Here is a 27,294-nt window from a genome sequence, read left to right on the forward strand (position 1 = left end):
TTCTATACTATAAAGACTATGTAGAAGAACTTCTACTTCCATTTTTTTTCTCCAGAAAGACATTTTATAGCAGCCAAAAATCTGAAATGTGGGTAATAATACAAACAAACCTTTCTTTTGTACTATGGACATGCTTGTTTTCTGCAAAACAGGGCAAAATCAGGAGCAAATATTGTCTGAGGAGTGAACTCTGTTTGGGAAATAAGATAGACATTTTTATTCCTAAAAATAAACAAAAAACTCCCAGGTGTCAGTTTGGATGCAGATGTTCTCTACTGTCTTGCCAGATAAAGAAGACACAGGAATCCTGACAAATGGATAGAAAGGCTTCAGGAGGAGACACTTAATATGTTTACTAATTTGTTACTGCAGATAAACTGAGTTAATTCTTCTGGAATCTCTACCACTTACCAGTGTTACAGGTGTTTTATTAGATGTATTTTCCATTTTGGAAATGTAAAGATCTTAATGATACCAGATCTCTATGTTTCCAAGAGTTTTTATAGTTCCTGCAAATTTCCTGGTGTTTAAGGTGTGAACATCTCACATTCCTGCAGAACACTAATACAGGTTCAGAGCAATTTTGGCCATCTCTGTACTGCCTACTGTAACTTCCTTTGTTTATGTCCATTACCTTTAGCATAAACCAGCATGAACATGAATCTAATTCTGCTAAACTCAGCTAATAAAATGAAATGCTGGACTTTCTGTTCCATACTAATCTGACATCCCCTCTTTTCTTTTTAAATATTAACATAATTTGTATTAGGGGTTATCTACTTGGGAACTTTCTCACCCTTATTTTCAAGTTCTCAGTAATTATAGGTTTTGTTATAATTGTTCAAAGTCTCTTTGAACTTACAAATGAAATAGATTTAGAGCAGGTCTGAAAAAGACTATAAGGTTTCAAGCCTAGTGGAACTAGGATCAGTAAACCAAATCCACAACTAACTTCCCTGACCTTGTGATGACATTGCCTGGTATAAATGTTTGCATGTTACAGAACTTGTGATACAGCAGAAATATCCACTATCAATTTTGAGCTGATTGCTACAGTATGAAATTTAAGGAGCTGCAACTCCTTATAGCTAAAATGTCTCTTTCTCCAAATTTAGGGGAGACAAGAAAAATACTGAAGATGATCACGACCTATTGAAAAGTGATAGTAAGCAGTAATAGTCTTACCCAGATTTGTCAGAACTTAAGTGGAACTGAACTAACTCTATGGTAGCTTACAGTAGAAACTTAAATATTTATTTTTAAACCTCAAATGGCCTCTCTAACTAACTAATTAACTAAATAAATAAATACATTACCAAAAAGTCTATTAGGAAATTTGATTACTCCTTTTTGAAGAAAAACATGAAACTTTTACCAAAAACACTTGTTTACTTTCAGGTCATCAATATCAGCTTCCAGTGCTAAATTAATATTAAATCCTTTTCCTTTAAAAACTGTACTTTGTACTTAGTGCTATATTGATCTTGTTTCTCTTCCATTTCAGATGACAAAACAATTAATTGTCCTCATTTAGGTGCTAAATACTATTTACCTCCTACAATGAAATATATTTATCTAAAGGCAAGTGTAATCCAAAGAGTAATCTGTTCACTTCTGGAATGCTATCAGATCAGAACTGAATTTTCATCTCTTATGAACCACTACCCCCATGTAGGGAAACACAAATTAACCTCTAGGTAAGGGAAAAGAAAAGTTAATTTTAACTCAGTGAAAGTATTTTAATTCCAATTAAAGTGTTTTGATTCCAATTAAAATGAAGAAATATCCAATTTAAATTTTACCATGGAAATTTCAGAATAATAATGAATTGACATATTTTAATTTTTTTCAAAAAATAATTATTCTAATTTGACAAAAATCACTACCTACCTAAAATCACTACCTTGTAATCTGAAAAAGGTTTATTTTCACAAAAGAAATGCGCACTTTACATTACGTAACTTCAAGGGCTGTAATTTTTAAGGAATACTTTAGCTGTGATTATATTTATTGGAAAAATATGTGAAAGTGTTTATTAAAATTTTCAAATTGAAAAAAAAGATCAAAAATATTAAGTTGAATAAAATTAAGAACTATTCCTCCCTCCTTAAGTGATATGATTTGTACATTAAAATTTTTTCTCACCATTTGCTAAATTTTCTCTAAATCCTCTGAATATGTCCTTCCATTTACACGCATCTTTAGTACATTTTTTATTTTCTGGAATGAAGTAAGGAATCTAAAATAAGAATTTCCAACACTAGGCACAGAATAAGGCATCTTAATATAAGATATAGTAGATGGTATTCACAGTTAATGTTGTCTTTTAACTTAGCCATTTGATTTCTCTATAAAGTAGATGGATCAGATTATCTTTAAGAACATTCCTGCCTCAGAAAATAACAACTGGAACCAGGGATGGCTATATAAAACAGTTTTTAATTTTAAGAATATCTGGATATTGTGGGTGTCTAAGTACTGACTGAGAAGGGGAGAAAGAAACACTTTGTAAGGAAGAGTTTCATTGCTGCAGTCAGGACATGGAAAATTAGTGATTTCCTTAAAAAAATATTAAGCTCATTAGTTTCATTGTTTTAACAAAACATGCAGTTGTATCCCCGGAAGAGATGACAGCTATTTCAAGGAACTTTGCAAAGCTACTTTCTGCACTCTTTGTTTGAGAATCAATAGGGTTTTTAGATAATTGGAGCATCTGGGGAATAGGTTAGCAGTCTCTACATCTTTCATATCTGACTACTTAAGGACAACATTTAGTTTCCATGATCAACTTGAATCACAACAAAAATTTTAAATAAAGAATTGCTAATTGGCATTCCTTAATGGAAATATGTTGGTAGGCTTAGTACTTTTCTATCAAACCATTAGTTTTATTTGCTAAGTCTTCTATAAAAAATTAGTATAACAGATTTTTAATAATACATTTATGTTTTTGAGACTGGAAAATAATAATACTAATTTATTAAGAATAATTTATTAATATTATTTATGTACAAGTTTCTTATCAGGCATGGAGTGAAAATGAAGGATGGTACATATATGTGCTGTGTATGCTGTAGTCTTTATACCCGAACAGTGTGAAACCCAGAAAGCATATAACTATCACAGAGAAGAAGCTAAGCCATCTGCTCAACATTTGCATATGTAAAAATAAGTGGTTTTATGCTGCTGCTGTATTTTATATCACTATGTCTGAAAAGCTGATAATACTTCCAGTATGTATCAGACATCTGTGTTTAAAACAAAATAATAATTATTTTTACAAAATAACATTGTGCATAATTTTCCTGTGCATTAATAAACATAGATATAGCAACATGTAATGATTTAGGAAAAACATGGGGATCTTTTTTGATATATTCTTTTACTTATTAGCAAGGCTAAAAATTCTGATTGACTTCCCCACATTTTTATAGAAGGATCAGAAATTAACTGAAACTTAGTGATTGACAATGGACAGTCAAGACTTTCTTTCTGTCCTAATAAAACCTAACAAACAGTGCTGTTGCTCATTCATATACACTATGATAAGAAGTAGAACACTTAGGTAAGAAATTACTGACTTTTCAGAGTGATATTTTTCAGAGTCACAATGTAACTTGACACTTCAGTAGCTTATAAACAGTTTATTAATGACTCAGAAATTTAGGCACAGAAAAAAACCCCACCTTTTTCAAGCATATTAATTCAATATAAAAATGTCTAAAATACAATAGACAATAATCTTACTGAATTTTGCCAAACCTTAATTATAGAGTCACATTATTTTCCATAATTAATTTACAGTTGAATAGTGTCTCTAAGAGGACATGCAAATCAAAACTATGATACTGTGCAGAATTCCAGTCATGCTTGAAAGCCCTCAATATGCCAAAATAAAGAAAACTTTCTGAAAACATTTTAATGGGAACCAAAGAAAAAGATCTTAAAACTTCAAGTCCTGTGTGCTTGCAAAGAGAACTCAGAGACTCAATTTCTTTCTACAGTTTTAAGAATAACCTTCTTTGGCTTTATAATAAGCAACAGACTACTGAGATAATTCTCTACAAAACATGTAGGTCTATAGAAACCATTTGCTATGTACTTAGGATATTTTGTATCAGAACTGTGGTATCTATTGCAGGGAAAAGATAAAGATATTCAAAAGATGCTCAATCTGACTTATAAAGAAGCTTTATGTTGTTAAAAAATATATTAAATCTATAAGATATTCCTTTCTGTATAAAGAACAGTGAGAGTCACTGATAGAGTTTTTATTCATAATTCCTTTCCAGGAGAGTGTACACACCATAATATGCACCTACCCTCCCTTGCCCCCAGTTTCCTTCCCTGTTTTTTATGTCTGCCGTTAAGGAGGGAGGATCTCAAACAAATACAGTTACTCTGTTAACTTCTTACAGAACAAAGGAAGAAAAATGAACACCAATAGGCAGTCCTGATGCATGGCTGCTTCGTGATATTCATTATTCCTAAATATCCCTTTTAAGTACTGAAAGGTTGCAATTATGTTTTCCTGGAGCCTCCTCTTCTCCATGGTCAATCATCCAACTTTTTCAAACTGTCCTAATAGAAGAGCTGCTTCAGCCCTCTGATCATTATTTCCCTGGCCCTTCACTGGCCCTCCTCTAAGTGTCTCACATCCTCCTTGTGCTGGGACCCCAGAGCTGGATGCAGTTCCAGGTGGGCTCTCACCAGAGCACCCTGCTGCCCACGCTGCTTTGGTTGCAGCCCAGGACATGTTTGGCTCTCTGGGCTGGGAGTGCCCATGGCTGGGTCATGTCCAGCCTCTCACCCACCAGCACCCCCCAGTAATTCTCAGCAGCCTTCTCCCAGTCCCTTCGTCCCCCAGCCCATACTGATACTGGAGGTTACCCTGACCCAGGTGCAGGACTTTGCACTTACCCTTTTTGAACTTCAAGAGAATTGCACAGGCCCCCTCTCAGACCTGTAAGGGTCTTCTGGATAGCATCACTTCCCTCCAGTGTGTTGATCATGCCTCACATCATCGTGCCTTCTGCAAACATTTGGGGGGAACATTCAATACCAGTATGTCCTAGGAAAAGCTGGTATAGGTCCCTCTGTAGACCCTATGACAATATGTATGCTCTTGCAGAAGGAAAAACTTGTCTAACTCATCTAACATAGTAATGACAACTACTAGCAGTCATAGCACAAGTTATTTCCATTATTATTCAGTCCTTTTTTAAAATCAAGGCCGATTGTTTTCAGCCTATCTATAATCACTTTCTGCAGATTTCTGCTGTAAAAGGAATGATTGTCAAAAGAAATGACTGCCCTTTTCATCAAATACAGAAGAAGGGAAGTCCTCAATTCATAATTCACACAGGGAGTATGATTCAAGGAGCCTCTGTATGCATTCAACCAAGTAAAAGAAATATATCATAACTCCTATGGGGCCATAAAAATGTGTTTTGAGTACAGGACACCTGGAGGAATACTTATAACAGAGAGTGTGGGAGCAATTCATTCCCTGAAATAAGCTACTCCATTCATGATATAATTGATGACAATAACAAGATACTATTATAACTGGAAATAATTCTAGGTATTTTTTCATCTGTTAACAAACTATTTGCATTATATATATATATATTTCAGACATCATCTCAGCAATCTTCTAGCAGTGAATCTTTTTGCTCTTCTTATGAGCAGGAGCACATTCTCTGATTTCATATTATGGCTATTAAATTTTCAGGGTAAGAATGTTTTTCAACAGGTCTTGTCTGTGAGTGTGTGCACGAATTATGTGAAAATTTCTGCCAGTCAGTAAGAAAGTGTGGAGGCTGAGCTCAAACACACGAACTCACAAAAGCATATTCTTCCCTAATATTAGTTTGTGTGATTACTTCAGCTGGAAGTTGATTCCAGCATTATGAGTATAATCTTCGTCATCAGGGATTTAACTCTAAGAGATCTTCCTGACTGTATTAAAGCAGAAACAACCAGTAATATTTTTTGGCAAAAAAATACTCATTGCTAAAAAAAAAGAGAGAAAGAAGTAAGGTTAAATGCAGGCTCAGGAATATTGAGCACTTGAAGGTCTTTAAGGAAAAAATATTATACATAGGAGCAGAGGAAGTCTATTACAAAGAAGACACTAAACTGGAACCCAAATTCAAATGCAAACCTCAAGGACAACCTTTCATAAATTTTTTTGCTCTGAATTAAGGGTGATAATCATATACAACCAGAAGCCAGGCATTTTGGTATTTCCAACATTCTCTAATTAAATGCTAATAAATTTTTTCTAATCCCAGTTGTCTCTACTGCATTGACGTGTCCTGAACGCAATGAATAAGACCTATATATTCTTTTACATGTTATGGAAATGCATGAACTTATTGAGTGACTAAGTTTCTGTAAACAAATGTGTTGACATGCTTAACTAGATACTAAAACGCAGTAAAGCAGCTTAGACATTTATTTGTCCTAAATGTAATAAATCCCCACTGCTTTCCAAAGCCCTCTACAGAAGTTAATTTTAGCTTGGGCTGACAGAAAGGCAAAAGTCTGAAGTTTGAAATATCCCTCAGAGGATCTCCAAAGAGAGGTAAAATAGTGATAGAAATGAAGCCAATTTTCATGCTTTCAGAGGTTCAATCAGTGTAGGGTCAGGCAAGACCAAGCTGCTTAAACGCAAATTCCTGCTACTTTAAAGAAAAGCATAAACATATTTAATATAAATGTGTATGATTTCATAACATTCCTGACACTTCCTGGTTTTGCAGTTGTATTTACAATAGCAAACAAGCAAAAACTCTAATGGCTCCCCCAGTCTCAAGGAAAAAAACACTGAAGTACTAAGAAAAAGGATATAATCTCATATAAATTGAATCAAAAATTTAATCCTATTCTTGATCTGGTATCTGGTTCAGTACAGAAAAAATCTTCAAACATATCTCTTCTTGATTTCCATTCTAAGCTACTAAAATGAGATAGTGCTATATTTTTCAAAATTGTAGAGACATGTAGACAGATCAGTATCTGAAAATGACATGAAATCCCCAAACAAGACCAAGAAACGGGTCAAATTGAGCCTAATTCTTGATGATACTGAGGTTGCATTTTCTTTTTCAGAATGGGAGGGTATTGGATTTAATGTTCTGTTTTTAAAAAAATCGTACCCATTACTGCATTTTGTCCTTTATTCACAACAGACACAAATAAAGATGAAAGTTCCAAATCAAGATGGTTATGGAATCAAGGATAACCTGGTTATAGAGTATAAATTTAGAAAATAGACACACAGACATTCAGAAACTTCTGCAGAATCTTTTTTACTTTTAGTAACATATAGCACAATTCAGCTCTTTTACATAGCCATGGTAAATAAATTTCTGTATTTCCTTTGGGATATTCCTCATCTCCAAAGCTATTGCATACAATGGGCTCTCATCCTTGCTTATGGAGCTTTAAGGATTTTTAGGCTAAAACAAGTGACCTATATTATGATACCAGTGTTTAAAAGAAGGTTCATGAATATATATATAGATGATTAACCAACACCTAAGTAATCTATTAATTCATGCTCAACAACAGTTGTTCTGATACAGTACATAGAGGGTCCAGGTTCCAAATGCAGAAAAGTCTGCTAATGATCAAAAATAATTCCAGAATCATATTCCTCTAAAAAGGTCACACTTGCCTCTTTGTTTATAAAAAGGGTTAATTATATCTATCTATATCTATATCATCTATATCTATATATCTATATATATCTATATCTATATCTATATCTATATCTATATCTATATCTATATCTATATCTATATCTATCTATATCTATATCTATATCATCTATATCTATATCTATATCTATATCTATATCTATCTATATCTATCTATCTTTATATATATATATATACACATATATATACATATATATACATATATATATATGTATATATATGTATATATATAGGTATAATATATTATATATACATACTCACCTGAGTACTTATATGGCAATACACAGATTTGATCCAACAAAGAGAACTTTATAGACATATATTTCATAGATGTGGAAAATCAGATTAATTTTTTTTTTTACCAGGAGAGAACTTTGCTGAGAGGCTGACCAGATTAGAACAGCTGGGACAGTGCTATTCTTGGGACTAAGGGCATTTAAAAAGATTTTGTGTGTTTGCATCACAGGAAAATAAATTATTTTTTATAGCAACTGATAACTTTGCACAAGGTGCCTCATTGAAAAGAGAAAATGTAACATTTAGGGAATTTCTTAACCTAAAAATTGTAAGTCCATTAAAGGGCCAGATGCCACTTGATGATGGATTCATGGCTGAGGAAGGTGCTAAATCCAGGTGAAAACACTACACCTCTGAAGTGTCAATCTGTTCTTATGAGATACTGACTGCATACAATCCAGAAAACTAAGTCACATGGACTACTATGACAATCTATATAATTTTTTTTTGTATTCTAAACCAATTCTTATCTATCTAGATAAAATAGATAAGATTCTTATCTAGAAGGTAGGTAGATACACCAAGACATTCCTATCAAATACCCGAGAATTGTTGATTGAGGTGGGAGATGTTTTCTGGGAGGACTGTCAGACAACTAGCACTTGTCATATTGAATCAGGAAGCACTAAAGCAGTTCAGCAGTACAGGAATAAAATTATAAATGAAATCTCACTGTAAGAGCTCTGTTTCCCAGTGCTCATCATATTTTAGAGTTACATTTGACATTAACTGGAAATTTAAAAATCAGCTCAGCATATAACTTGGGGCAAGAAGGAAGACAAACAGAGGATATTCATTATTTCCACTCCATGGACATAATATGAATATGTGAACTTTGGGAATCTTCTAAGGGTATAAGAATTTCTTTGAAACAGCAGCAGTTTTGTCTGTCAGTACTGACACGATGACTATGATTTTTTTTTTTTAACATAATGCCAGTACTTATGTCACAATAGGGTATGTAATACATACACAAGAACCTTTAATTCATTCTGAAAACTGTATCTAGCTCTCTTATGTTTTTGTGGTTTTGTGTTATGGGGCACAGAGAATAATAATACTCTCCTAGCCTTTATACCATTCAGATTTACAGGACATCAAGATCATATCTCACTGACTTTTTTTTTCAGGTTAATGAATAACTATCTCTTCATACAAAAGATGTTCCATATTTTTTTCCCTTCTCTGTACTCTTTTTTAAGGTCCATGGTGCACCTCTTGAACAGAACAGTACAGGAGATATTTAGTACTCAAAGGGTGAATTTATATTTTGGTTTCTTCTGGTCTCTTCACGTGAAGACCCTATGGTTCTTCAGTGTCAGTGCTTCTGATACACTACAGACAACTCTGTTAACTAGGATTATATGGAGGCAACTGAAACCACAGATTAACCAGGGTCCTAGAGACCACACTGATTTTTGGTGTAAGTACATTCAGTGTCTCCACAAAAATGCAGACAAGCCTGAATCAGCTTACGTTCAACCAATTAAACCTTGGTTATTTTTAAAAGCTAAGATCCATCTGGACTTAGTTGTTCCAGTTCATGCAAGCCATGTAGAATTTGGATTGCCCAGCAGATTAACTCCATGCAATTGCATGGTTCCTAAGGGCTATTTGTAAAGTGAGGTACAGAGACAGTCCCAGCTATAAGTGACATCATTGTGTGTTGCTGGTTTTCACCATAATATCCTGAAATTTGTGATGCTTGGGAACAAGTAAATAGATGATGGATCCAAGAGAAGAAGACTTCTATTATTGTCAATTCTTTCTCAATTTAAAATTGCCCAAATGGCTGAGCTGTCACTGGAAATAGTACAGCTAATCTGTCCTGGAAAGACAAGCCTCTCTGTGATCCAGTGACAATCTCCAATGTCTGGCATCTCTCCACTGAACAGAGTTGATACTATGAGACTGGGTAACTGTGTTCACTTTTGCAGAGAAAATTTTTATAAATAACTGGAATGCCGAGGAAATTCCTAATGACAAAAAACCAACCAAAATTCAGTGAGTCTAGTTTCTATATCTCCAGATTATCTCTTCTTCCACTTAAAATATGCAGAAAACACTCATATTATGTCTCATCAAATCATTAAAAGGCTTACATTTATATTTACATGGTAATTTTTTTGGCAGAAAAAATTGCAGCTGTATGTGGCTCTGAAGCCACCAGGAAACCTAAAAGCCCAACTCTTTTTTTCTTCTCATGCTGGTCTAATAAAAAGTCTTTGTAATCACCAGAATGCTGGATAGAAAGGCAGATCTTACCCAGTCTTGATCTGAATTGGTATATATTGCGCACAAAGGACAGTTACTAAGAAAATTCAATCTGCATGGAATTTTAGAAAATGAAGACATTGGAGAATTCTACTGAGACCTCTCAGTATACATAAATACTATCTTGACATCTTCATTACACAAAATACTCTCTAGTTCATTGCACAAAATAAGATTAGTGTTAAATAATTTAAGGGATTGTCTTGTTTCTTGATAGTATTATTACTATTGTTTCAAACAATGATTATTTTGTATTTATTTCTATTATTAATTTAATCCTCGTGTTTACAAGTTTTGCCAATAGTACTAAAGGTGTTTTCTAAAGTAAATGCTTCATTTGCATAATTTCAAGAAAGAGAAAAAACTGAGACAATCTAAACTTCACTGACTAGATTTGAAAGATTTCTCCATTTATAATACTCTACCGGTTATAGCTATGTACAGATAAGCAGAATCACAATTTTAGTACATAAAAAACATAAAGACTACAATTCTTTACTGCAATTTAAGAGATGACAGAATAAATTCTCCACTTAAAATACTTTCTTACATCTCCTGGGTTATTCCAGTATTTCTTCATTTGAGAATATCCTTCTGAAAGGGAGAATATATTTTTTCTTAATTTGGGATGACTCAGAGAAAAGTACAATCCAAAGAGACCTCAGACTCATCCATCAATCACATTGTCTTAACCCAAATTAGCTGTACCTTACTTGATTGATGAAATTACTTCACCCAGATCATCTGTTCAACTAGTTCCTTATATGCACAGTTACACTTTCTTTTTTAAGAAATTATAAAAATCACATTGTAGTTTGATTTCATTCTGCTTTTTCTGACTGACTATGGGAATGAGGTGTACCTTAGTGCAAAAGGTTTTTCTTGTTCCCAAAGACAGGTATACAGATGTGCTATAAACAGAGTACATATTATGGCTTACATGAACAAACTCTATTTTTGTTCTATTTTAACTCTAAAAACAACGAAAAAAAAAAACTCCACCACTTTAGGAAGCTAAAGAAAACTTTAGCTTTAGAAAGCTAAAGCTAAAAAACTTCAAAACTTTAAAAACTTTAAAACTTTAGCTTTAGAAAGCTAAAGTTTGGACTACTCTGCAAGGAAGCACAGGGCCCAGGTTCTTCTTGTTAAGGAGTTATTCTGCAAGAATAATATTAAAACCATCACAAGTAGAAGGTGAAACACCCCATTAATCAAAAGCTTGATGCAGATGAGTGAGCTGGACATCTATCTTTAGCAATAAAATATGCTAATTCTTGATACCCTCAATCAGCTTCCTAGAGAGAATCAGTAATATGGATTCCTGTTTTGCTGTCTTTCCTCTTATCATTCATTTATAAGGCATAAGCTAGGGCAAAGTACCTTACTGAGCTTTTTAGGCATGAGAAAACCAATATTTCTTTGTTATTTTGTTTTAAAATATAACTAGATTTTTTTATGCTCATCAAGACTGAAATATTTGTTTGCCTTTATCTATACCTGTTTTTGTAATCTCTAGTTTATGATCACTGATAGCATGTAAGAAAGGCACAACTTCACTTCCAGTATTATATTTCAGTAAATTAAACTTGACCGTCTTCAAAAAAATTTCTAGTAGCATGTCCAAACAGAGCTCTTCTCATCACTTGGCTGCTAATCCTTGTCTTGGTCCAAAACATTAAAGAGTATTGAATTTGAAGTAAGAAATCTTTCATTTCTGAACAGAATAAGCTTATGATTGTCCTACAGCTGCAGAGGATATTTTGGTCACCTTTTTAGACAATCATTTCCTTTTACTGTACATGATGCACTGTTTTGGTTGCAGAAACATGTCATGTGTCTGGATGTATTAGCATGAGCCAAATGCTAAAAGTTTATCAGTGGCTGCACCAAGAAATTCTGAAAGGGTATCATGTTAACATACTAAGCAGACAACAACATTTTGCTGTCTATCCCATAAAACTATGTACTGGAAAAAAAAGGGTAACTTTACTAACCCATCACAGGATTTTTTTAGAAGATTCAGATCTTTAATTCTTTTTGTTCCACTCCTAACTTTGGATATAACCCCATTTTGTCCAACTCTTTTAGCTATATAACCCATTCCCTGTAATGAATTGCAGCAAATGTCAAAAATTTCTAGTTGTGTAGTGTGGCATTTTAAAAAAATAAACTATGGCTATCAACCGCAACCTTCTATCATCAAAGCTCCCTTTACTTTTTCTCACATTGTCCGTGAAAAAAAAGTCAGTCTAAGAATTGTATGCTGAATGAAACAACCAATTAATAAAACTGCAAAAATTATTACTTACTGTTCAAAGGCCATTGAAAGCATGTGTTCCTCTGCACACCTGCAGCAAAAAGAACAAGCTATTTGGTTGCCTAAACACAGAAATCAAATATACAGGACAGGACAGTTAATGATGCTTCCTGATAAGTTTCCCTCTCTCGAAAAAAGAATGCTGTAAATGACAAGGATTCTGAATAAAAAAATGGGATTTTATGCTAGACCCAAATATTATATATTGGCAAGAAGGTGAAGAAGGGTTTAACTATTTTAACCAAAAGATGTTCTAAGTGACCTGGGAAAAGCATAAGGAGATATATTACTCTTCATATAACAGGAATAAAGCAATCTAGTAATAATGAAAACGTGAAAATCTGTCATCCAGCTTGCTGCACACTTTCAACTACGTATACTTAGACCGCCAGAGTTTTATAAATATATACATATATCTATATATTTTTACAAATAAAAATGACAAAGGAAAACAAGTAGACCTCAATTCCCCTTTCTAATAGGAATTATTATTAATAATGGACTTTGTCAAACTGCTGTACTTCTAATAATGAGTCACTTCATGTTTCTTCTGTTTGTTTCATGTACCTTTTTAAAACTAAAATCTCAGATGCAAATGTCCCTACATCAAATTGAGAATAATTAGATCTCTGTTTATGTGAAAAAACTTCATCATCGGCAAACTTCCAGAAATAATGAGAATATATCTATGTTTTAAAATTTGAATCTATCCATCTAGTGCCATCTATACATCTGTCAAGTTAATTGAAAAAGCCTAAATCGAGTTTTCCGCTCTTAAAATTTAAAAAAATTTGGATTCAACTACATGTCCAATCAGTGTTAATGATGGCCACATGGTTGATCACAGAATTATGCAAAAAATTAATGAAAGTCAATAAAACAGGTGGAATCAGGGGAATATTTGGAAGGGCAAACCAAGCATCTTCAGCAAATACAAACTGCTAAAATTAAAAAACTGCAGCACATACTGTATTGAACCATAACAGAAAACATTTATCAAACAAAGGAGAAGAATAACCTGAGAGTAGACACAGTTCCTGCTTCTTAAATTCTGAATAGTCTGGTAAGTCTATCTAAATTAACTAAAAAGAGGAACAGAGGGGAGAACTACTGAAGGGAATGCAGAGGCTAAAATTAGGATTACAAATTCACTAAAACACAGATAACCTTAAAATACCTAGACAAATACCATATGTATAGACAGCTAGAAATCCTCTTTCAAGATTGCAAACCAAGCTATATCAGTCCAGATCTGGGTTAATTCTGATCCTTCAGTACCTTGACAAAAAAAAAAAAAAAAGTATCTCTGAATGTGTTCTAAGGACAGCAGAATACATTCCTTCTTGTCAGGTAAGATGCTACATCATTTGGAAAGATAAGCCCTAACATTACAGTACTTATTATTGAATATATTGCTAGCTGTCTAGCTTGGGCTGTAAAAAAGTTAGCCATTTTCACAAGCAAAAGTTTGCTACAAAGGAGTATTACAGACTCATTAAAGATTCTGCAGTGTGTTCATAACTAGATTTACAGATGTTATTATGGATAAACAATTGCCTTTAATGCTAGATGAAAATTACCCCAAATGGCAAGTAAAAGGAAGTAGACCTTGGCTGCGGAATAAAATTAATCACTGAGGTATACATATTACATATCTGTTATTCTAGTTGTTGCTCTAATTTTATTACACTGCATTCCCATGTGCAATACTGACCATAATAAAAATAGAAAAACACTCTGCCTGAACATGGGAAATTATATTAAATATAAAAAAAATTTCCAATGTTAATGAGGAAATAGAATGGAAATATTGTTGGAATTTTACTTGCATTCATCCTCTAGCCATAAAGCATTTAATTGGCAAACAATGACATGGCTAGATTACATGATAATCAGGTAAAGCAATGAAAAGTTACTGTAAGATGGACCCTAAAAATATAATTTAGGGCTAAGTGTACTAAAATTTTATTGTTTTGGTTTGGTAGGGTTTTTTGTTATTTTGGGTTTTTTTTGTTGTTGTTGTTGTTTGTTTTGTTTTTTCTTTTTTTCCAATTTGGATTGTTAGAAAAGTTATAATAGGATCAAATAGGAATCAAATAGGAAGCCAAGACCAGAGTGCAATGCTTCCTTTGATTCCATTCTTTTAAATACCAGGTATATTACCCTACAAATACCATGGCACTAATTTGTGCCACTTCTTCATTGCCTTTATTAAACAGAGAAAAATGAATTCAGGCAAGAATTATTAGTTACCCAGTTATACAGGACTGAAGCAAAGCTCTTTCCTTACTAAACAAATACTTCTGTTATGGTTATCCAAAAAAATCCCCTACCAAAACCAACCAGATGTTACTTTTGGTGCAGTACATCTGATATACATCTATGCAACTGGAGGCTTCAGCCTGAAAGGACTATATCTCACCTGCCATTTTGGAAGAACTACTTGTCTGTTGTTTTAGTAAGATTCCATAAGTACATGAATTTTTAAAAATGCAGAAACTGATCATAAAGTTCTTACACTTTCATTTATCTACATAGTAACCTTCAGTGGAGACTTTGCTGGCTATCACAGTAATGGCCACTATTGACCAAAATAATGATATGCAAATGAGAATGCTTTCCAATATGTTAGAATTAAACATTTAAACTTGGAAATAAATAACCAACAGTATTCCTGGATTTGGATATTGCTACTTTACAGAGCCATTAATTTTGAAGAATTAAGAATTCTGGGAAAGTTAAGATGATAATTAAATTAGATATTGCTGAGTTAGCAGAAGTAGATAAATAGGCTTTGTTCATAGTTAACAGTACCCAGATTTTAGAAAAGATATCCAGGATCTATTAACTCATTGCTTATCAACTTTATGTTAGGGTAGCTATGTTTATCATGAAAAACAGAATGTGATAAACAGATCTCAGGGGCACAAAAACAGTTGCAGACTTCCCACACTTGAATGGCCCATTGAACACAGGTTCTATCAAGGATTCATTTGTCAGGTATGTATGGAAAAGGTAGAAAGATCAAAATGAGGACAACTTACATTCCTTCTTCATTTTGGAGATCCCTCCCCAAAATGGACCTCCAACTCATTTCAGAGAACAAAACTACACATGTTTAATAGCCTTTTTGCCAATTAGCATATAGAGCAGAGCAGAGGAAGTGACAGGATATGAATATGCATTCATATTTTGTGTATTCAAAACTTCTGTAAATAAAAAGGCTTTTTGCAGTGCACATTAGGGAATTATCCCACATACTGCCTGGACATTGCAATAAACATACATTTTCTAACTTTAAACTGTTAGAGAGTTTTTGTCCATCTCAGTTGGATATCAATATTAGATCAATATTCATATTTTAGTAAATCACTACCAAACTTCCAGTTGTTTAAAAGAACTATTAAAAATTCATAGACAAATTATTTGTCTTTTGAATATACATGGCACTGCATGGGGAAAAGTGAAATAAATGCAGGAGGCTAAGAAGAATTTTTCCTTGTGTTAGTGTTGATATAACAATAATCCTCCTAAATGAACATATAAATATAAATTAGCAAAGAAGTTATCACAGGATTTGTGTAGAAGACCATGAAATAAGAAATTTCCTTTAATTTCTCCTCTTGCATTTGGGAAACCTATAACAGAAATGTATGCATTTCAGTCCTTCCTCAGAGAGCTGGGACTAAATTTTCTTATCCTAAGCAGAGTGAGAGATGAGGATGAGCTATCTCAGCCACTCTTAGTTAAATAAAATCAGTATCAAGGGGTTCTTAGTCAGACCTTTATTACTGCAGCAAAGTCAGTAACATTTCTGTTTTATGTTGGGTCTCATATAAGCCAACAAGGGAAAGAAGATGGAAATAGAAGTTAGGGAAGGACTTATGTAACTGATATACCAATGCACAATGCAGTTTTGAGGCTGAATCCTGCTGTTTCCAATGTTTCCAACATTTTTTCCATCAAGTAAAAAAAAAAACAAACAAACACTTCACACTTTTCTTGTTTATAGTTGAACAATCTCTAATTGAGATCTATGCTAGCTGTATAGAAAATTTCTGCTTCCTTTAATGAAATCTATTGCTTCCTAAAACCAAAATAAAAGTAATCCTGTTATAACTATTAAAATTATCTGTTTATATTATCTATCTATAAAAATTATCTGCCTATAAAAATTTCCATAAATTTTGTCAAACTATCACTAATGACACAATTCTCAAAACAGAACCAGCTTACTGGAAATGAACAACACTGAAAATATGATGTCAATCTGATTTTTTTTACAGCAATCTAGCAGCATAACAGATATTTTAATATGATTATTCATTGGCACATTAAAGTATACTCAGTGCTTTCCCTGGGACATAGTTGAGGCAAATGGCAAAAGTCCATGAAGGAGTAGACAAGATGAAGCCTGCAGAAAAAATAAGTGAAAAGATAATAAAAAATTCCCCTGGGACTTCAAGTCTGATATGAGTTTGGGAAGTGATTAGAAGAAGAAAGACAGCTGACAGTGCTTTGTGGCATTTCTTTCAAAGACAAGAATATGAGCTCTGTCAGCTCCAAAATAGGCAGACTGTTCACCCTCCATCTCTGAGCCTGTGTGTCAGGGTGTGAATAAGGTGTGATATTTCTACCTGCTCCCATGTTCTTTCCTCATCTCTTTTTACTTATATACACTTACTATTGTGTTCTTCACAGGTGATATGAGATTGGAGAAGCAATGACATGTACCAACTCATCCATCCTGTCTGATCACTGAAAAAAATTGTCACAGTTGTGTGTTATCCAGCACAACTCTATGACAACAACTGGGCTGGATCAAATCCTAAATGGATGTCTACATCTTGGTAGGCAAAATTCATTCTTCTACCCATAAAAATTGAAAAGAAAAACCACTAATTTCATAAACCATTAACCCTACACTGAGAGGACATTTCCACTAGCAACAGCTACTTTTGTGTACAAAAACATTTTTTTTTGTTTTAATTTTACTATGCCTTTTACTGTTTTTTAAGGTTGCTCTACATATATTATTAAGGGAATGCTGATGAATAGTTTTCAGTTGATGCCGTACTAATTTCCTTATACAATATGTGAATTATACTACTAAACCAATACTATGTCAATATACAAGCAATCCTTATGCCAATGGTTTGAGGTACAGGGTCATGTAGTATGCATGTAAGGTACAAGGTCATGTAGTCATGTAGTAAATACTACAAAAATAATAAAAAAACCTAATTACCTTATAATTTTGTTCTAACAATTTATGTACTTGGTTCTTCCTAACAGTATAATCTCTATCTCTTACTATATCATACCACAGTCACATGGACAATGAGAGACAAAAGTTCTTTATTTCACTTTTAAAATCTTCAACATCAAAACTAGAAATATGAGTGACTAAATGATAGCAGGTTAGAATGTCCTTTCTCTGAAAGTTGATAGTGAGGGAAGATACCATGATTTTCTTTGGTCTTGTGCTTGTATTCATACATTTTTTAAGAGGCTGGCAGTGTAGGGCTACTTCTTTACAGTCCAGACACAAAGCTAGAATTAGCTACTTACATTTTGTATACTGCTGCTAGAGAAAAGGAGTATTGGAAGACATTAATTTATACCAACCTAGTATGAGTAAAAAGGCCTTTAATCAGCAGCTTTTTAATGCTCAGTACTCATTTAGTCAGCACTTGATCTGATACCCAGGTTTGCAGCAAATATCTCAGGACTCATTAAAAGCAGCAGTTGAATATTCTCTCTCCACAGAACTAAAAACATGTCAGTCTTGGCTGGTAAAGGCAGGGTTGTTTGTGCATTTTTGATATTTAAATTTCTTCTCACCTTCTCAGCGTACAGCATTATAAAACATTCAGGTCTTAGGTAGCTCCAAACTTGCAGTTTCCTTTCCAAATAAAAAATTAAACTCTATCAGGTTATGGTAAATTATCATGTTCAATTTCCATATGGCCAAGCCATGTAGCAAAACAATTAGCACAGAGAGTTTGGGAGCCCTGCTGCTTTTTAGCTGTTGCGTGGATGTAACGTTTCTCTCCCTCTGTCTCTTCTGAACACTCCGTTTCCTCTTCCTTCTCCATCTTTTTCCCCTCTTTCTCCATCTCTCATTAATCCATGCACACACAGCGTCAAATGCCACTTATACAGCCAGAAAAATCTTAGCATAAACACCACTGAATAATAGGAGAAACATGTCAAAACAAAAAGTCCTTGCCCTGCAATCTGATGATACTGTATCACACTATAGTACAGATTCCTGGCAAGGAAGTACCTAACAGCAAGTGGTCCTTGCAGCTAAAATTGATTTATATTGAGAATAAAGCTATTCCATACAAAATACTAATAATTAATTAATACATAGCAAGATAAGTAGACAACTTTTCTGTATTATGTTAAAAGTTAGAAAAAAAATCTGTCATTGTTCTTCTATGTATATGTAACCTTATATTGATTCTTTTTCATTTTGTTATTCTAAGAGGTGATCTGCCTGATTTAAAGATTAAATTTGTGTCTCACAAAGAATTAAATATGTGCTGCTGTTTCCACTATACATTGTCACCAGTTCTGCTCTAGAAATCAGCCAAAAGAGATAGGTAGAAACATGTTATGTAATTTACTGGACAGAAAGAAAAACCGAAGGAAACCATGCGAGTGAAATTTTCCTGCTATAAGTGAATTGGTTTAATTGTTCACTGACTCTCACAGGTACATCCTAGACCCTTGTCATGCCTCATGGATCAGCTCTGGCACTTCCCCCGCTCTCAGGTAAGCCAAATGGACTCATCAAATAAAACTATTTTCTTTCTTGTCAGGTTAACTTCCTGACAGTTTAGCAAGATGGATCAGTACACTGAGTAATCAAAAAAGCACTGAAATGACTGCATGGGAAAAAACCAGCATGGAGCTTGGTGTCAGAAAGTAGCTGGTAGAGTACATGAAAGAGAAAGGGGAAGCCTTTGACAGTTGTGATTAGTTAGATAATCTCTGCCATCTTCTGAAGCCTCACCACTAATTAGCACAAGAAAAATTGAAGGAAATAGAGAGGCATATCCTTTCATCTTTCCAGAGGTCACCTTACAATTTCAGGTTATGTGTCATCCTCATTGAGAAAATATTACATTCCTGGAAGATGAATATGACCAACTATACTTAGCTCTTAAAAAAGAATTAAAAGTTGTTTTTAGATGTAAAAGCAAAAGGTATTCCCAAGTTAATGTAACAATAAAATCTGACACACTTAAATAGAAAAAAAACACAATCAGAATTCATAGTTTGAAAAAAAGTTAGCAGCCTTCTTTTTCTTTTCTTTTTTTTCCTGCCTGCCTTGTTCCCAGGTTCATCTGCATGCTGCTGCCTCTTTGACTGCAGTGATGGAAAATGCTTGTGGGTAGGAGGACGGGAAACTCCCTCCCCTGCAGATCTCAGTTCTGAGCAGTGCCAGCAAATTAAGATACTGAGAAAATCCTGCTCCAAATGAAAGTTGAATAGTTTCTTCAACTGCTTCTTTGTGGGGTTAGTGAAACAAGAGTTTGTTGGGGTTTTTTTTATCCTTTTCTGTCTATTTCCTCTATGTCTGCAGTGGTGATACAATTACTTTTTTAATTATGGGAAGTCCCAAATCTAAATACTAACCAAGTCTAAGCTGATGACATATTTTAAGGGCACATAAATCTTAGCCAGCAAAACATTAAGCAGAACAGAGTAGATGATGAAACCATAAAACTGTGTTCATAATTTACTTGGTAAATCAAATATGCTATTACTGATGGCATGTGTGTTTTATGTAGGAATTGCTGAAACTTCACAATCTAAGTTTTCAAATAAGAAGAATTTTGATAGTTAGATAGACTTAGTGAATATCCTAAGATGCAACAGACTGACAAAGTATATTGATTTCCTATCCTTGCACAGGATGTGCTCAAGAGCCACACCAGGTGCATGAGTATTGTCTAAACCTTCTTGCATTCTATCAGAACAGAGTTCTGTGGCCACTTCCCTGGGGAGCCTGTTCTATTACCCAGCCACGCTCTGGAAAAAAAAGAGAGAAAGGACCATTGTCTGCCCCTTTATTTCTCCTAATGATGTATAGTCTGCAATGAGGTCCCCCCCTCAGTCTCCTCTTCTCCAGACTGAGCAGAACAAGTGACCTCAGCTGGTCCTCATACAGCTTCTCCTCAAGGCCCTTCAGCACCTTTGTTGCCCTCCTTCAGACCTCCAAATAGCTCTATAGCTTTCTTGTATTGTAGTGGCCAAAACTGTACACAACATTCAAGGTGAGACAATATGTTATGCAGAGCAGAGTGGGACAATCACTTTCTGCAACTGGTCTTCTTCCCCTGTCTGTACAATCATCCAGGGTTTCCCTATGCCATGTATACAATCTGGCACTTTCCCTGGTTATATTTATTCAGATTTTACAATTTCTACCTGTTTACAAGGTCTGAAAAAATCTTCAATAGGTGCCAAGGAACACAGCTATTTAAATTATGAATTTATTTTTGTATAATATTAATATTTTAGAGACAAACAGGAACAAAATTACTGATCTAATATCAATCTGAATTCTGGAAACTCACAGGTTGTACTGCATATTAGCAAAACTTTATGCCCTTGCTTAGTGGCATCTTCCCTCAATCATTTTTTTCTGTCACTTTATTATTATGCTCTTTTTTCAAAAATCTTTGTAGCTAGTAGGAAGCAAAGAGGAAGCAAAATGATATAGCATTCAGAGACAGCTCTCTGATACGGATCACCCTTTTCATTTGCCTGTGGATAGGCTTAATTTGCATGAACAGGGAAATGAGAAGGTTTCAATCAGTATCCAAAGTGAGGAAGTCCAGGTACTTTCTTTAACTTTCTCACTTTGGAGCATTTTTCTCAAAGAGAAAGCTGATCCTTCTCACCACAACAGGACGAAACTAACCTGTTTTATTTTTACATGATGAAGAGGGGCAGATAGGAATATGAAAGAACCTTTTTACTGGGTTAGTGTTTAAAGTTTACTTGCTATGCTACCAGATGAACATTAAGAGTTGACATCAGAAACAGAATGGGTGGGAAAGGATATTAGCCCTCCCCACCCTCAGCCCTCCTTCTCCCATTGTAGTAGCCTGGAAAACAGCTAGAACCAGAAAGGGAATGTTTGAAACAAAAGTAGTTCTCATTAGCAGCTGGCTTTGGTGAGCCCTCTACTGACATAATGCTGGAGTCTGTCTTGAGCCTGTCAATTGAGTAGTATGTTTTAACCATTTTGTTCCTAACTACAGACAAACTATCTGCTAGGGACTTTCTTTTCTTCTCAAAGAAAGTTGAAATGGAATTGAATTTCATAGAGCTTCTGGAATGGTTACTTCTTCCTCTTGTAGGCATTATTTTCACAATGCAAGGCCTTAGACATTTATATTTTTCCCTTTTTAGCTCTCCATTTGCTTTCTTATTAGTGGCAGATGACCCAAAAATTTACTAGCCCACATTTACTACCTACATTTACCAATGGGGACCCAAATTCATCACCTTCTTCCTATATATTCTACATGCTGTGGCACCTTTTGTTCTTCAACTCTCTTTTATTTTGGACTTTCACTTTCCACCACATATTGCAGTGCCTTAATTTGTCCTCAAAGTGCAGTGCTGTAACTGATATTTGTACAGCTAACCTACCTCATTAACCCTCTGGTTCATTTCCAAGGTTCAGCACCCTTCTGAAAGAATCACATAAGCTATTTCTCCATGTTGTTACAGAGTTGCTAGAGGCCATCATGATCTCCTGATTTTCTTGAGAATTTGTAATGGTGTTCGTTAGGCAGAAAATTAGAAAGGACTAATTCAGATTGGTTGAGTATGCAATTGTTTAGTGGACTACTTACTAAGAAGCACATTTTAAAATATTTATGGCAATTCCTGATATTCGCATGAACAGGAACTGCTCATCTAGATGCAAGATCTGAATGCAGATCTCTGCAGTCATGCATTGTTGCCTTCAAGGTGCAGAGCAAATTGTACAGTCCATTTCCTAACAGTTAAATAATATATTCTAAGACTGATTTATTTGAATGTACTATATTTGGTATATTTTTAATCTTGAGCTGATTGCTTCTCAGTATCAGCTTATTAAAAAAAATTCTAATAATTACTTGCCTTTTGCAAAATAATTTTGTTGTCTTTGCATACCAAAATTCTCCTAGAATTCCACTAGCACTTTTCTAAATATACTCAGAATAAGACAGTTTTTGAGGTTTTTTTGTGAAGTACAGTGTTCTATCTTAATAAAACATATTAGAGGTGAATTAATTTTAAAATCCCTGGCTAATTAACAAAACATATAAGGCTTCTAACCCTTTAAATACACAATAATTTGGTTTAATTTGCTGTAATTGTATTATCAGTGTTTTCTCTCAATGGTAGGTATTACAAGCAATGAGTTAATCACATTGCTATAACAAATCATTGTAGTTCTTTATTCCATTTAATTGATTGCTGCTATCTAGATTCAGCAGCACAACCTATTTAGACTACCTACTGTCCACATCCTTGTACCTCATGCAATAATTTAAAATAAATTATGCCTAATTCACAAATCTACTGTGCTGTAAACAAAACAATTAACATTTATTATTTCTCAATGTAGTACACACTCTTAGTTAGCCCTAAAACCATAGAAAGAAGACACAGCTAATATATGTGTCTAACAGAGCAGCTTCCTCCCATTGGCTCATATTAAGTAAAGAACATGATTCATTTAAGGCCTATGAGTTGCTTGAATTTAAATCACATGCCTAAAAATATTGAACATTTGCTCATGAGTCCTATGAGTATAGAATCTAGGACTTGCACAGAAGAAAGTCTAATTTTCCTGTAAAACAACACAGAAAACAAGCAAAAAGCCCCCCAACCCCATTACTAATTAAATAGTCCAAGGGTAAGAAAAGTATTCCAGTTGATTTGAAATCATGGATGAAAGCAGATTATGACAGAAATTTAACTGCTTAATGTTGGAGTGCATTTGTAGTCATCCATTTTTCAGTAATTCCAAATGATCGTGCTCTGGGACTGGATTTAGCACATCCATTTGCCAAGAATATCCAAGTCACAAGAGCATCCATCAAAATGATTAGGAAGCTGGAATGAACAGTATTTGCTCACTCTCTCCAAAGCCAAATGTATCCTCAGAACAGAGACACCCTCTGCCTATCACAACTTATTGTCTGTGCTCTGTATTTAGTACTATGTTAACCATGAAGTGCTCATCCTTTCAAATGTAAATAAATATTTATTTTCAAATCACTAACTGAAAGAAAAGGTCTGCCTAAATAAATGAAGAGATTTTTACTGAATAGAGAATGGCCACTTCATATCTCTTCCCAATACCTCCCAGAAATAAGAGACTATTCTGTGAACACCTCTGAAGATGATAACTGAAATCTTTGCAAATATTTTTTCCTTAGATAAAATTTATGTATATTTATTTTGCTGCTTTGGAGTTTGTTGGATCTTTCTTGGGATATTTTGGTTTTGTTTGTTTTTGGGTTTATTTGTTTTGTTTTCTTGTTTTGTTTTGTTTTGCTCTGTTTTGCTACATTACCTCTTTCCCAACAAACTATTGCTTATTATGAATAACTGACCAATTAATTTTCTTTAAGGGAGTGAACTATCAAGACAAAATCACAAAATATTTCTCCATATCTCCATCTTCATAAGATAATGTACCAAAAAACTTGGTTTTTTTAATAAATTTTTATAATTAGTGTTATATTTTAATTTGTAACATAATTTTTTTTTAAATGAGGAGTGACTAGAAATCACAGTATCTGTCTCACCAATGAGGTCTTTCGTCTTTTAAGCTGCTTTAACCTAGTCATATGCACAAATATTTCAGGATACATTTAAAGCTTTTTTGCTCTTTTGCTGTGAGTCTATTTGCACTAGGTTTTCATGAACTAACAGCAGAGCACACCTCTCACTACACCCGGACAAAAAGCAAAGTGCTGCTGACACAGCAGCACTCATTGCCCTCCACATGGCTAAAGCTTAGCTGATCAACTATAATTCTGCACTACAGTGGATTATGGCTCAGCAGCAAGCAGATAATGGGAAGTAACAGGGACAGGATCAATAGCGCATACGCACAGATTCTTCTCAGAAAGTCAATTTGACTGCATTTCCTTCATTCATTAGATCCATCAAATCAATGCCATCTATCATAACATTTCTTTTCCTTTTCTGTGCTTCATTTTACTGAAAGGTATGTCTGTTTCTGGAAGATTCCCAGAAATTTTTCAAATAAGAAAGGATGATTGATTATGATATGATATGATGATATGATTGATATGATATGATATGATATGATATGATATGATATGATATGATATGATGATATGATATGATTATGATATGATATGATATGTTATGATATGATATGATATGTTATGATATGATATGATTGATATGATGATATGATGATACAATACGATATGATAGGATACGATAGGATACGATACTATAGAATACAATATGATACGATACGATATGATATGATGATATGATACGATATGGTGATATGATATGATATTATATGATTGATATGATGATATAATGATACGATACGTTACGATACGATAGGATACAATACGATACGATACGATACGATATGATACGATACGATATGATATGATGACATGATACGATATGATGATGGTATGATATGATATGATATGATATGATATGATGATGATTGATATGATATGATATGATATGATATGATATGATATGATATGATATGATATGATATATGATATGATTGATATGATATTATATGATATGATTGATATAAAAGCACAAATTATGCAATCCCCTTGCATGCATCAAGTATCTATTTAGGAGTTCATTGCTGTTAGTGTGGTTAGGCAATGGAACAGGTTTTCCTGAGAAGTTGTGGATGCCTCATCCTGAGGTTCAAGGCCAGACTGGGTGGAGCTCTGAGCAATATGGTCTAGCAAAAGGTGTCTATGTTAAGTGGGCTGGAACTAGATGATCTTTAAATTACTTTCCAAATCAAGCCACAATCCTACAATTTAAATTATGATGATAAATATACCCATGGAACCCCATATTTTAATATATGAAGAAGGCAAGTACTGTTCTCACTTACTTGGTTGACAGATGGAAAAAAATGTATAGGAATTGCGATAGCCAATGAGGTGCTGAAGTAAATTTTGGTTTTCTCAGATTTGTAAAGCTATTAACCACTCACAGTTCACATGAATTCGTTATTCTCATAGGCAAAATTCTCCAATAATTCATCCTTTGATGAATTTAGGCAGAATAAGGAAATCACAAATTATCCAACACAACATAATTAGGTAACAGAGAGCAAAAGGAATTGAAAAGTCCAAATAACTTCAGTAAGAACAGTTTTTAAATACTTTGATCTAGATTTATGAAAATATTTTTGCCTTGAAATTAGTCTCCATTAATTTTAATAGCTTAGAGTTAGTCAGTCTTCTAAAAAAAGTTTTTAAAGCAACAACCCTAACACTTACATGAAGATCAAAATTAAAGAAAAAGTGCTGTCCAAAATTTAAAGATCACTCCTATACTTTTATCATTAAGTCAGTAGAAAATAACAGTTATTCATTCTCAATATGAATATGAATATCCTCAATATGAGGACTTCTACCAATTTGAGGACCAGGACCATCAGTAGCTAACCCATGGCTAAGAAAAACTGCCCATAAAAGCAGGCACAGACAGCAGTTTGAGAACCCAGAGTAAGAAAAAACAGCATCCAGAGGGTGGATACAGGGAATGCTGGGTCCAGTACAAAAGCAAAGGCAGACCTAGTGCTGGACTTTGATATGTGTTGCCTCTTTTGATGTCATCTGCATATCAAATACTGGGACTTAATTTGGCAAATTAGAGTTTGGTTGGGAAATATAGAGGTCTAAGTGCAACTGAAATCACTCTGAGTTTCTTTCGGAGAAGAAAAAGCTTTTCTGCACTTAAAGCTGGTTACTTCTCATTAGTCAGAAGTGAAAACAGTTAAATTGCTCTGCTAATGTAATTAGACTAAATTAACCAAATTGATATACTAAAAAAACCCCATGTTTTTTATTTGAGTGTATAATTTGCAGTAACACTTTAAAAAATTACCTTCAAGATAAAATAAAAACATTATTTTTGTTGATGATAATTGAGCAGATCGACTCTAACTAAAATATGCATCTATGTAGAAAGTTTGACTTACTAAGTGAATGAAAAGTATTTGTAAGTAACCTGAAATATTGGTTTCTTCTAGTAGCTGAAAATAACTTTAAAGTAAGCAGGAATCACATTAGTGCAGTACCTTATTACCATTACCTAATTTTAGCATTCAGTAATTTTTTATTTGCTTAAAAGAAAATAAGCAATTTTATCCAAATTCTTAACAATTTGCATGGCTCTCTAGTAAATGTACATTAAATTTACATTAAAACCAGTAACAGTTTTAATTAATACCTTAGGCATCTAAAAGTCTTTGTCAACTCACTTTCTAAACGATTTGCCAATGTTTTTTTTTTTTGCAAGTTGAAATTACTGCACTATTTGATAAATATTCCTTGATATAAATCAGGCAAAAAATGCAAATATAAATAGCAAAATATGTAAAACTTTGATGCAGTGGAA

The 27,294-nt window shown here is 33.8% G+C and overlaps 1 protein-coding gene across 11 annotated transcripts in view; it reads right to left on the reverse strand.

Annotated features, from left to right (window-relative positions):
- The window catches only part of LINGO2 (leucine rich repeat and Ig domain containing 2), a 487,462-nt gene that overhangs the window by 335,906 nt on the left and 124,262 nt on the right, over positions 1 to 27,294 (reverse strand). For 4 of the 11 annotated variants that reach the window (XM_085566636.1, XM_085566633.1, XM_085566630.1 and 1 more), the window contains exon 2: positions 12,608 to 12,646. The exons of the other annotated variants lie outside the window; for them this stretch is intronic. The gene's annotated coding sequence lies outside the window, so the exon portion shown is untranslated. The remainder of the gene's footprint in view (positions 1 to 12,607; positions 12,647 to 27,294) is intronic. 11 annotated transcript variants of the gene reach the window in all.

The sequence above is a fragment of the Lonchura striata genome, chromosome Z (assembly GCF_050655825.1).
Source record: "Lonchura striata isolate lonStrDom1 chromosome Z, ASM5065582v1, whole genome shotgun sequence".
In the NCBI taxonomy this organism is placed as follows: domain Eukaryota; kingdom Metazoa; phylum Chordata; class Aves; order Passeriformes; family Estrildidae; genus Lonchura; species Lonchura striata.